Source organism: Ambystoma mexicanum, chromosome 7p (assembly GCF_040938575.1).
Source record: "Ambystoma mexicanum isolate Mex_15411 chromosome 7p, UKY_AmexF1_1, whole genome shotgun sequence".
In the NCBI taxonomy this organism is placed as follows: Eukaryota; Metazoa; Chordata; class Amphibia; order Caudata; family Ambystomatidae; genus Ambystoma; species Ambystoma mexicanum.
In genome coordinates, this window is record NC_090939.1 from 820,068,526 (window position 1) to 820,081,982 (window position 13,457).

Genomic DNA, 13,457 nt, shown 5'->3' on the forward strand with positions numbered 1-13,457 from the left:
TGATGGTATTACTCTTCCCTGCAATCTTTGGCAGCCTCTTTTGCCTAAGACTGATTATTCTGGGAGTGATTCTTTTTTTTCTACTATCTCATGAGAACTAGTATGCGTTGTGCATACAGTATATGGGGCTCCATGAGGTATGTTATATAGGATGTTTTAATCGGACAACATCTAGTTTGGGGGAATTTTCCACACACTGCAAATCAGGCGTGCACAATTTTTATATATTTAATAAAGATTTTTTTATGAACCTGGGACCCCCAATTGAACAATATTGATTCCCTACACCTTTCTTTCCCAAAAACAAGAAACACAGGGGTGAATAGAAGTACTATTTATTAATAATAAAAAAATTTCATCAATTTAAATATAAACAAATTATACATCTATGGCAATCCAATGTCGATAGTGACTTGAATGAAGTATAGTCAATACACTGGCCACTTTTAATGCTGCATGCACTTAAATAGACTTTTGTAAACTAACACATTACCATCTATACATTTGATTGATTTACCCTGTGCCCATCTGCTATGGACTGAAAAACGAATGAGGATTTTGGATAACGCTTTCATTTGGTAAAACAAAATTGAATCAAAATATCCCTGTCTATCGAAGTTTCTCTACTTTCCCCTTATTGAAAACATATTCCCCCCTTACTCAATGTACATGTCAGAATTTCAAACAGCGTTATAGCAAACTCAATTGAAATACTTGCTACTTAACATTTCTGCATATAAATTGCTCCTGAAGAGAAAAAATTCTGTTTAGTATACCGTGTATCTAGAGTCTTTTCAGTGGTATTTCTATTGCACTACTGTGTAAAAATGCACCTTTCTCATTTTCATTGGACAATTTAAAGGCGGGAAAATGGGTAGCGGTTAATTACCCTTTACCACTTTTGTCTTGAATGGTTCAGCACCAGTAACAGAACTCAGCTTGGTAATGTCACCTGGAAATGAATCCTGTTTACATTATTTTTCTAGGTGTGTACACAGTGAGGTATCCTTTTACTGCCAGATTACTTCTTGTGTGCTTGACCATTACACAGAGAAGGAGGCACTACTATGTAGTAATCACAACATAGGACCTATTCTATAAAATCTATAATTCCAGAAGCACATACCCTTCTGAAACATGAATTTATACGGATATGTAGTCAATTGATATACCTTCACCCCTCAATACTTACAAATGATAGGGGCCAGGGTTGAATCTATAATATCGATCCGTTTATTTTATTTTTATGGATCATTTGTAAGCTACAACAGAATTGTGTTTCAAAGTGCCACAAGGCTACATGACGAGAGAACAGGGGAAATAATGACGGTGCAAGGACACAAAAAGCAACATAAAATACGTTCAGTCGTGGTCCTACTAGGCCTTGTGGCATTCAGTCGTGCAAGTGCGTTCGTTGAAGAGAAGTGGAAGGAGATCTGAAGGAGGAGCAGAGAGTGGACACGTGCTTGAGGAGGTCCCAAGGGGGATGTTCTAAGGGGATCCAGGAGGAGCACCTCCGGCTAAGTACAGGCAGCGCTCAAGGGTGGTATGTGGAGCCACCAGGCAAGGGCCCGTAGGGCAATGCAGTGGTGGTGGGGGGGGGAATGCTGCTAATGACTGGGAGGAAGGGCCTGCGATCGTGTGAGGTTCATGAGGATCAGGCCACCGGTCACAGCGGCAGCGGGGTGATTAGCAAGGAAGGGAAAGAGGTAGAGGAGAGCAAATTTGTGAGCAGTTTCCGGAACCGGTCTGGCTCAAATCTGAGAGGGGCAGGGAGGCTGTTACAAAGGGAGACACCAGTCACTGAGAGAGATCTGCCCCGAGAAGCGCTTGACGGTCAGAGTTGGAATTAGAGAAGCGTAGGGCTCTAGCAGGGGAGTATTTAGGGAGGGAGAGTTGGAAAGAGCATGGTCCCAGGCCCCAGAAGGCCTTTTGGATGATGCAGAGGGTCTTGAATTTGATCCTGTCCTTGTAGCCAGTGGTGAGATTTTAGGGCTGGCGAGATATGGTACCTGGGTTTGAGGCGAAGGATAAGTCTTGCAGTATTCTGGATTAGCTGTAGGGGGCGGAGAGAGGGAGATTGAGAAAGAGGCTGTTGCAGTAGTCCCGCGTAGAAAGTACCAGAGCTCTGGATACATTGAGCTTCTGGGGCAAGGTGAGAAAAGGAAGAATGTCTCTGAGGAAGTGGAGCTGGAAGTGGGACTTTTTGGTAAGGTCCATGATGTGAAGGAGAGAGCGGAGTCAAAGATGATCCTGAGGTTTTTGGCCTCACAATATGGTGGGGTTACAGGGCCCAAATAGGGTGGCCAAAGGGTAGGAGGAAAAGAGGGCACAGGTGTCTCGAAGAGGAGGATCTCTGTCTTACTGGCATTGAGACATGGATTGTTCACTGAGCACCATGCCTGAATGGCGGACAGTCAGGAATGAGAGAGGAGGAAGAGTTGTTTCCCCTTTATGTTATACCTGCATATATGATATTCTATTGGCTATGTCACAGGTGGGAACCCTCTTAAGGACTGGTTCCGTTCTCCCTCTTTAGGAACAGGCGGATATCAGTCGGCCAGATGGGGTCTGTCTGCTGTCTCTTCCACTGAAGAAGTCCTGGGACTTTAACTCCAGCTAGGCCTCTCTTTCACTGTACTGCCTGTAATCCAAAGAACATCCAAAAGCGAAGCAATTTATTCCAATTTGCCTTTTATATTGTTGCCAATTCTCCTTTCTCTACTTACATTCTGCCAGTCGGACCATTCCAGTCAGTGAGTGAGCAAGTGAGTCCCCAGAATCTACGGATTTAAACTTTTATAGAGCAGAAAACACTGCCCTCAGAGGTATGTGTATCATTTCTCTAATCTAATGGGTCAGTGTATGTGATTGGACAATGTTCCAAAACTGACATCACACTAAACCATCCCCTTTGTACTCATTGGGCATATTAATGAAGAGGGCAGTCCAATTGGAGCGACATCTAAACCCATTTTCCCTCCCATTTAATGTGAAATCATTTTAGATATTTTGACATTAAACAATTGTATTGTAACTTTGTAAAACATCATTCCTCACATGTGATCATATTACTAATCAGTTCATTATATTGCTCTCACTTAGTGATAATCTGATATTCATCTTGGCACGGCATGTGATAGATGTTACAAATGTTGGCTTTTACACACTGATATGATAAGTCATTTATAATGCACCTTTACACAAGTGTTTCTAGGCGCGACAAGACAAGGGGAGGGGAACAGAAGGACAAACAACGATCTTACTAGGCCTTGTGTCATTCAGATTTTGCAAGTGCGGGGAAGAGGGCAAGGGAGAAGTGCCAAGGCGGGGTGAGGAGAAGTGTAGGTGACTCAATAAGTGCTGCCAAAGGGTTTCTCCTAAGTGCAAAGTGAAGGGATGTAGGGTTACAGATACAGATCCTTAAGTGCTGAGGGAGCCCAGAGGCAGTGCAAGGGCAACTGGACATGCAGGAGCCTGGACCCAAGTTAAGGGGTGCCCATGTGACCAGTGTGCGAAGCGATCATGGACATTAGCAGGGGATAGGAAGAGAGAAAACTGAAGTGAAAAGGAAAGTCTGGAGTTGCCTCTGGAAGCAGAGGTGGTTCTAAAGTTTCAGAGAGGCAGGGAGGCTGTTCCAGACGGAGGGCCCAGCCGAGGAAATAGATCTGTTGTTTCCAGCAGACTGAGCAGTCGGCGATTGATGCACGTACACTGAAACGGCACACACAGAGTTGTGGGACTCCCGCAGTCAACAATCAGAAGCAGGCTTTTGCAGGAACCATGCTGCTCTCCTCTCCATACTGACTACCAATTACCATCACGAAAAGGCCGAACCTTGCTGCCGTGCAGTTTGTGCACTCGTGGTGTATTCCGTCCAGGAGGACGTCTTTTCGTGTGGCTCCTACATTGCCTGACCCACGACCAACAACAAAGTAGATACTTCCTGGAGGGTCCTGCCTACTGACCGTGTGACGTCAGATCCCTGCATTTCAAAATCCAATCCCTTGGCGCACCTGCGCCGCGCACCGAGCACCACAGAGTACTGTTTGCTGTACCTGTTGTGCTTCTCTGACAAGGACGTTTTTCTCTCCAAGGAAAAGCCCGAACCTTGCTGCCGTGCAGTTTGTGCACTCGTGGTGTGTTCCGTCCAGGAGGACGTCTTTTCGTGTGGCTCCTACATTGCCTGACCCACGACCAACAACAAAGGAGGTGATTGTTAGAATAGAATTAATTGTACTCAATTAGACCTAAGAATAGTCCTGCTTCGTTTGTGTTCACATACACTAACCTTACTGTGTGTATATTTGATTTTTTTAAAAAAAAAAATGTTTTATTCCAAGATGCTTCCTGGAGGGAGGTCCCGCCTACTCTGACCGTGTGACGTCAGATCCCTGCATTTCAAAATCCAATCGCTTGGCGCACCTGCGCCGCGCACCGAGTACCACAGAGTACTGTTTGCTGTTCACGGCGCCGGCTGCTCTGGGGTTTTGTGTTTTTTTTTTTTGTTTTTGGTCTGATTTAGAACAGTAATATTCTGCTGTAATCTGAGTCCATCCGTGTGTTTGCTTCGAAGGACACCGAGTGGTCCTTTTATATTCTGCAAGATTTCTGTTGTCAATTGATACATCCTCTGCGCGCCAGTCAGGTAGCTAATTGGTCACGTAATACTCACCCACTATTTATGGTATCTTTATGTGACATGTGCAAATCAATAAAATCTTTAACATCAGGGGTGCCCAAAATTGGAAATGGTCCATATGACATCCGTCCCTTGGAATCTCAAAGTCTTTTTAGCCAAAAGACTTAAAGAGAACCAAGAAAAGAAAAAAAGGTCCTTATCCCTGACTGTTGATATTCGCTCTTTTTGTTCCCTTTATGGTTGTAAGATCTTGAAAGTACCTCCCCTTATTGTGAATGACAATCCAATTCTAAATATAGTGCTGATCATCTGATGGATCGAAACAGAGCGAGTCCATAGTACTGAGTGAAGTTAATGTGTTGAACAAGCCTCTTGAGACTGTGATAGGCAAGGAAATTGCTGATGCTTCTATTGCTTTGGCATGTAAATCTGGTGAGATATGCGTCACTGAAATACCTGATATTCATGCTGTTCCTTCCCAGACAGCTGCTGACTTATTACCGACAAATCCTCCGCTATGTTCACTTCAGGCTCAACGTTTATTAAGAAAGGAATATGAAAATTACACGGGTGAAATAGATGCTGAGGCCCTTGAATTTCTCAACTCATCCTCGCCTCATGATCACCTTAATTCTGATGTGCAATATATCTGCTCAAACACCAGGGATTTGATACAACTAAACAACCATTCATGTAGATCTAACCCTCCAACTGTCATGTCAATCCCCACTTCTCCTAAGCAAGCTGAAAGATAATGACAAACAAGAATTGTATAGATCTCCAGTTATGTTTGAAAAATCATCCAGTGTGTCCAATCGATCATTATCCTTTGTGGCTCCCACTCCCAGACAGTCTCAATTTCACGAAACAACTGGTGGCCATCCTTATTTCATTCAAAAGCCTCAAACTCCGAATGGTAATAAGATTTTCTTTTCCTGAGGCTCCAGCACTCAATAACACCCTAACTGCTACGAATACAGCTTTACTGTCTTTGGCCAAGCTGTATGAATCGCTAGAAGGAAAGTTACAACATCAAACTGATCGCATGATCCAATCTCATGATTACATCATTCGTGTGATTGGTTTGAAGTCTCGAAGGGACGTTAAGTGCCTTCATACTTGCATTGAACAAGGCACTCAAACCATCTGTACTGATACAGGTTTCTTAAAGCCCCTAACGCATTCGGTCCCTGTGATCCCTACATCTCAGTCTGTTAATGTTGTTGCTGATGCCTTTGTAAAACATGTCTCTATTGCTCCTGTTTCCGAAATTGTTGCTGTTAATGACTCTCAACAAGCCTTTAGGCCAAATGGGGATGTCACTTTAGCAGCCTCAAATTTAAGATCTGAGCAAAAACGGGCAACTATTTTAGCGCCAATCTTTTTGAGTTTCAAACATGCTGGTCTAAATTTGACAATTGACACCCTGTTTTCAAAAGCAAATCAACCTCTTAAAAGGCTGCCTCCTAACATCAAACATAAAAAGGTTGCAAGACTAATCACGGCAGCAAAAAAAAAAAGGCGCCTACAGTTTAAATAAGTTCTTGAAAGTCAAATAAACAAACCTCCTTCTTATAAGCCTTTGGATGATCTTGTGGCGGCCTCGGCCTCAATGGGGTCGGCGAAAGATGTAAACTTTACCAGTCAAAATGTGAAAACTAATATATTACCTAAAACAAAGATAAATACATCTCAACCTTTGGGCTCCACAGGGATGCTCTCTTCATCTGATACTATAAACATTACTCAACGACAGGGATATCATTTGTCCATCGATAATTGTTCAACACAAGTGGTAACCCCATCCAATACAGAGCGCACTCTACAGGAGCTTCTTAAAGAAATACGAACATCGTTTGAGACCTACAAAAGGGACAATGAAAATATGAAACCACTTATGTTGCAGTCGTGCCCGGGTGTGGTTAATGATACCTTACAGATGGCACAAAGCACATATCCAAATGTTAAACCTCTCTTGAAGGGTCCAATTTTGCAAGGTTGAAATCAAGAATCTGAGTATTCAAACTTTCAGAAACCATCTGGTATGGGCTCTAATTCAGTACACTACATTGAGTCTAAATTATCTCTTACTACATCTAAGCATCAAGCGCAATTCAATAAACATCATCGACTATTACTTAAATGCCAAGGTCTTCCCTTTAATATGTATGACTTGAATTGCGCTAGTATTTTAAACATCTGTGCCAAGATCACAGTTCTAGAAGATCTCACTTCAGCTGATATCGACCTTGTAGAATTTACCAACCTTCCAGACCTTTCCGAAGCTTGACTATACATACGGTCGGGAGTTATACTTAACACAAAATGGTTAGCACGGACTGCATTTTACAATTTAGGCTTCATACTCAGTCAAGATGCCCCAATGAAGACTCCGACAATGATGCAACCTACTATGCCGCAATCCAGAATATATGGCGATAAAACCTTTGCCCAAACAAATACAGACTTAAATTCCTATGAAGCATGGGGGAATCAAGATTGTATCAATCATCATAACAATCCCAGTGGAATGAACAAATTAAACTACTTTCCTGGAATACTAGGGGGTTTAAACACCTCATCAACAACAGTAATTGTGATCTTTTAAAATATGATATCATCGTTCTCCAGGAAACCTGGTTAAGTTCTTTGCCAACTTGGGACTCTTACGAAATATACTCAGTGCCTGCCATTGTTAACCCTTTCGGCAGACCAATGGTAGGTCTCTTAACTGCATTTCGGAAGGGTCGAGACTTTGTAATTATCTCGTATCATTCCCCTTCTCCCTGTTTTCAAATTATAAAATTCAAACGGAGATCAATCACTTGTGTAATCATTAACATTTATTGGGGCAAGAAACATCTATCAGCGGATGAATTTTTCAATCACCTCAACAATACATTAGACCAACTAACACAAGATAAATCTATAATGGAATTTCTTTTAATAGGTGACCTGAATATGCATCTTTTAGCTGGATCGACATCTTCATCCGCCCATACAATTGACGAACATCATTGGTTAATGATTATGCAAAATAGGAATTTGTTAATGTTGAATGGCACAGTTCCAGGCGATGTCCCTCATAGAGCTACCTGGTATAATGAGGGCTGCCATTCCACCTTAGATTACATATATGTCAATGATCAGCTCTTTTCTAACATCATTTCCTTAAAAATAAGACCCACAAAAATGAGTGATCAGTCAATTAGTGGTAACTTGCAGATGGCCTACAACAATATCTAAATCTCACAATCCAAACTTTATGAATCTTCAAGTTAATAACGCGGGGAATCGCATAAAGTGGTCCAAAGTTAAATTGCTCTGCCTCAAGTGAAATTTGTTTAATGCTTTTAGTGTTTCCACAGTGGAAGACTGCCCTTGCTATATTCAAGCCATGCAGTTATTTTCATCCAAAACTCCAAGTGTACAAGGTAGTCGCGTAAAACACCTGCATACCTTTGACATTGAGGTAAAACACAAAAAGAGCGCATTAGGAAATCGGGTGAGAAGGCTATTAAAAGGTCCTGAAGAATCTCTTGCAATTAACCGCGAAGAAATAAAACGGTTAAAAAAAGATCATAAAAGATGGCTAGCTTGTCGTCACGCGCTTTAATATCAGCGTGATGGCGAAGCCATGATGAGACAAATCATCTTAAAATCTTCAGGGGGTATATGGGCACTCTTGAATGCTGCATGTCATCAACATCAAGTTGCAGTTCAAATCAACTCCATATCTGAAAGCAATTGGGAATTGTATTTTACCAACATCTATAATTCCCCGCTGCCCGATGTTGGTTTAGAGTGGGATAAAATTGTCTGTGACCATGAAATACAATTTGATCAAGAAGACCTATTACATTGTATAGCTAAATTGAGTACCTCCAGAGCAGCATGGCCTGATGGCCTCCACAATGCACATATTAAACAGGACAAGTAAATCTGGTCTGACATATAACATCTTGTCTTCAAAGAGATCATGAGATCGGGGAAACTGCCATCATCCTGGCAAACATCCGTGATCCTTCCTATATTTAAAAAAGGAGATCGGACAAATCCTTCGTCCAATCGCTTTACTAGACTGCCCAGGAAACTTGTTGCACGGTTAATTCTGAAAGAATTTAATATTTGGTTAGATATTTTAAATTATCGAGATCCGTGTCAAACGGGCTTTATTCCTGGAATAGGTACGGCCATCAATCTAACGGTTCTGCATGCAATTATTATGCAAGGACAAGATCAGAAAAAAACTACTTGTGCTGCCTTTTGATTTCAAGTCAGCCTTTGATCTTGTCCCAAGGGAATTATTGTTTAAGAAACTATTAGATTTAAAATGCCCTTGGTTCATATTAAAATGGATTGTTGCATTTCACTCAAATACATCAATACAAATTAGGTAAAACAACTTTGGCCTACTGTCCGCACCAATAAGAACTGCACGAGGCCTGAAACGGGGCTGCCTTCTGGCATCTGCTTTATTTAACTTTTTCATTTGGGATGTTGGCATCGGGTTTTCTAAGGTCATTACTGATCCTGTGAAGCTACAAGGTTCGAGAATTAATTGGCTTCTTTACACCGATGATATGGTTCTCATATCCCAAACAACGATTGGCTTGCGTAACATGCTAAACATCTTAGATATTTATGCCAGTAAGAATTACATCAGTATTAATCTTATGAAAACCCAAGTCATCCAATTTGGGAGAAACAAAAAAAAATTAAAAAAAGAAGCAATGGCTTTTGCAAAATGTTGCTTTAAAGGTTGTGCCCTCCTATATTTATCTAGGTATATGTGTTAATAATGACTTTACTGACAAACCATATGAGGAGCATCTCCTGCTAAAACAATAAACAGCTCTATCCCAAATGACTTTGATTCGTAAGAAGTATTGTACATTTTCCATTAGTTCCTTAATTGTGTATTTCAAACAAAAATACATACCCACCATACTTTATGGTTCAGAGACTAAAAGATGCCAAACCTACACCTATTGTCTGAAATTTGAAAGCTTATATTGGAAAAAGTCCCTGATGTTACCTATGTCCGAATCCATGTGTGTTATTAGACATGAATTAGGACTACTCTCAATTTATGCAATATACAAGTGGAAGTTCTGCCAACTGTTCCGAAAATGTATAATGAAAGAGATCCATAACGGTTTACTCTCCACGTTATCTAACTATCTGTTAAATTCTGGTGACATATTTGCAAAGCAATGGTGCTCTTTTGCTCCTAAAATTCTGAATGATGCTAATATATCCAAAGAATTATTAATTGAGAATCCAGACAAAGCAAAAACCAAACTTTGGAAGCATGACTGGATCAAAACAAGATCTGCTTGTCATGCAATGCAAACATTTAATCGAAACCCATTTGGGCATAAATGTCTCGGACAAACTGAAAAATATTTGATCCAATCTCCCAGTCCTACTCAACGTTCTGACTTCTTGATATTCAGGTTAAATCTATGGCCTACAAAAGAATGAATGGCAAAATGGGGTAGAACCACAAAGAGTATTCAATGTCGCTTCTGCATGAAAGACAATGAAACCTTGAAACATTTATTAGTGGAATGTGAAGCTTTATTGTCTGTGCGTATCTTCTATTTTAAACATCTATTTGATGCCAATTATACTATGTACATGGAGGAACTATGGACAAGATTATTTGTGGGCAATTCTAAATCCACAAGATATGCGGTTGTCAAGTATCTTAATCAATTGAAGCTTAATTCCTCCTCTTAACCTGAAAACTCTTGATCCGAATGTTAAGATTACATTAAATATGAACTAATATACATTTGTTTGTTTCCTTCAGTTAGGAATTGTTGATATGCCATTACATGTTCATTAGCGCAAATGTAAATTATTAGAATGTTTAGCATGTAAATAATTTAGATAATTTTCTTTGATAATTTTACTTTTGTAATGTGGAAATTCTTTTTCTTTTGTAACTTTTGTACATACATTTTGAAAGGTCAGATTAAACTTCTGATCAAAACAACAATAATAAAAAAATTTCTGCCCCCCCATTATCTGCTTGGAAAAGTATCTGACCCTCAGAGAATTGGAGGTGGATGAGCGGAGAGCTCGATAAGGAAGATGTTTATGAAGAGAAAGTTGATGGTAGTGCAGGCCCTGGCCCCAGAAAGCCTTGTGGATGATGCAAAGGGTCTTGAATTTGATCCTTGCAGCCACAGGGAGCCAGTGCAGAGATTTCGGAGCTGGAGAGATACGATCCCTGGGCTTAAGGCCAAGGACAAGTCTTGCAGTCCTGGTCTGGATGTGTTGTAAAGGTCAAAGAGTAGAGACAGGCAGATTTAGAAAGAGGCTGTTGCAATAGTCCATCCTGGAGAGGACCGGGGCTCTAGAGACAGTGAGCTTCTGGGGGAAAGTGAGAAAAGGCAGAATACCTCTGAGGAAATGCAGCTGAAAGTGTGACTTCTTAGAGACGTCAGAGATGTGAGGAGAGAAGGAGAGGGTGGAGTCTGAAGATGACACCAAGGTTCTTGGCCACAGGAAGTGGGCCCAGGGTGGGTGGCTAGAAAGAGTGAGATGAAAGGAGGGAGCAGGTGTCCCGATGAGGAGGATCTCTGTCTTACTGGCATTAAGACAGAGATCATTGGCAGCACACCATTCCTGAATTGCGGCCAGACAGTCTGGTATGAGAAAAGGAGCAGAGGTGGCTGAGGGGAGCCTGAAGGAGAGCTGGGTGTCGTCTGCATAACACTGAATGTTGGAACAAAATGTAGAGATGCGGTGGGCCAGAGTTGCTTGGTAGTGGTTGAATAGCCAGGGAGAAAGGTTATACCCCCTGGAGAACACCACAAGTAGAAAGTGAGATAGAAGAGAGGAAAGGCCCCATTGGGACCTGGGAGGTTCGGTCAGTGAGAAAGGTCAACCAGGACAGGGCCTGACCAGTGTACCCAGGTTGTCCCGAAGGCGATTGAGCAGGATGGCATGGTTGAAGTGTCAAAAGCAGAGGGGACGAGGACGACGACGACGAGGACGAGGAGGAGGAGGAAGAGGACGAGGACGAGGAGGAGGACGAGGAGGAGGACAGAAGGAAGATTAGAGTCAAGAGATAGAGGGAGGAGTGGTGAGGGAGGCAGGGAGGGAGGGGGGAAGAGGAGGAGGAGGAGGAGGAGGAGTGGTGGTGGTGAGGGGGGGGAATGGTGAGGGAGGCACAGGGAGGGAGGAGTGGTGAGGGATGCACGGAAGGAGGGAGGGAGGAGGAGTGGTGAGGGAGGAGTGGTGAGGGAGGCACAGAGGGAGGGAGGAGTGGTAAGGGAGGCACGGACGGAGGGATGGAGGGAGGAGTGGTGAGGGAAGCACAGAGGGCGGAGGGAGGCAGGAGTGGTGAGGGAGGCACAGAAGGAAGGAGGGAGGGAGGGAGGAGTGGTGAGGGAGGCACACTGGGGAGGGAGGGATATCCAGGTGAATGTTCAGGTCGGTCAACTGGTCAGGCGGTCTGTAGATCGTGGCCACAGTGAGAGATAGAGAGCCTGCAGATACGTTTACACAATTCGATTTCCATCTCATGTTAACAGGCTTTCCGGCACAGACTCTTGGATATATGAATCATAGACCCACACTGTTTCTGTGCGAAAATATTCACATTTGCCTAATTTACATAATGAAATAAACATTGAAAAAATATCGATTTAGGTTCAGTTGATAGAGCCTTTCACCCAAAACATTTTAAAAAACGTCTCTATGGCCTTCCATCCAAAATCTACGAGCAATAAAATGATCCCAATTGTAAACTTCACATAGGCTTTTTCTTTTTTTCTTATATGCAAAATATTATGTGTCCTTTCCAGTTTCTCTGCCCGGTAACAAAACATCTGGTGTCAGTTTCTTTTCTAGCTTAGGGCTGGGGCATTTACATTCCAGAGAGGCACCTTCGTCATGGTACAATGTATTTGAAGTACAGAGCTGGCCGGGCGATTTACGATTCTGTCCCACCCTAATGAATCATTCCGGGATCTGGCTGCCCCTGGGGTCAATCTTCCAGTCTCTAAAGATGCAACATTTCCTTCCAACTGGAAGATGCGGGATTTCATTACTTCAGGGGGGATGACTACAGACCACTTCTGATAGCAAACGAATTGTATTTTTAAGTGTCTTTAGCCTAAGCTCAGAAACGGATGGAAGTTGTAAATGAGGAGCATTTCATGTGCTTGCAAGGCCTGGCTGAGAACTAACTCGCTCCAGGCAAAGGTGATAAACTTTTTTATTTTTTAGCTTCAAAAGCTAGTGTTCACACGTTTCTCCTGCGAAGGCATCACCCCTGTCCTGTAGCTTTTGTGGGAATGTTTGCACCTTTTGCCTTCAAGGCAAAATTGACTATTCACTTTTTATATCACTTTTATATCACTTTTTATTTCCCCCACATTTCTTTTAAATTTCCACAAAACAGGGCAATATTATCACATTTTTTCAATCAAACTCCTATCAAAGATATATCTTTAATATGTGTGCCTTTCCTTTTATAAGATGATTTTCATTCCTGCATAGGGTAACCAACACAATGCAAGTCCCATTTGGTTTTTCATATTCCTATACACTGTTGTCAGTCAGATTTCCATAAAAACACATACACGTGCCAAATAGTACAATTCTACCAGTCTAAAATCTGGATAAAAACATAAAAAGAACAAATTAAAATGTGTTAAACACATCCATAAAAAAACATATCATATATGACCGCAGAACACAACAAAATGACAGTTTCAGCAGACCTGTCCTTATAGGCAGGCGCTCGCCCCAGGAATGATAGCAATGCCCAACCTGCACACGGGAGTCAGCCCAT

The 13,457-nt window shown here is 42.1% G+C and overlaps 1 protein-coding gene across 5 annotated transcripts in view; it reads left to right on the forward strand.

Moving 5' to 3' along the window:
- Positions 1–13,457, forward strand: part of ASMTL (acetylserotonin O-methyltransferase like) — an 816,255-nt gene that overhangs the window by 68,541 nt on the left and 734,257 nt on the right. The gene's annotated exons all lie outside the window — the stretch shown is intronic.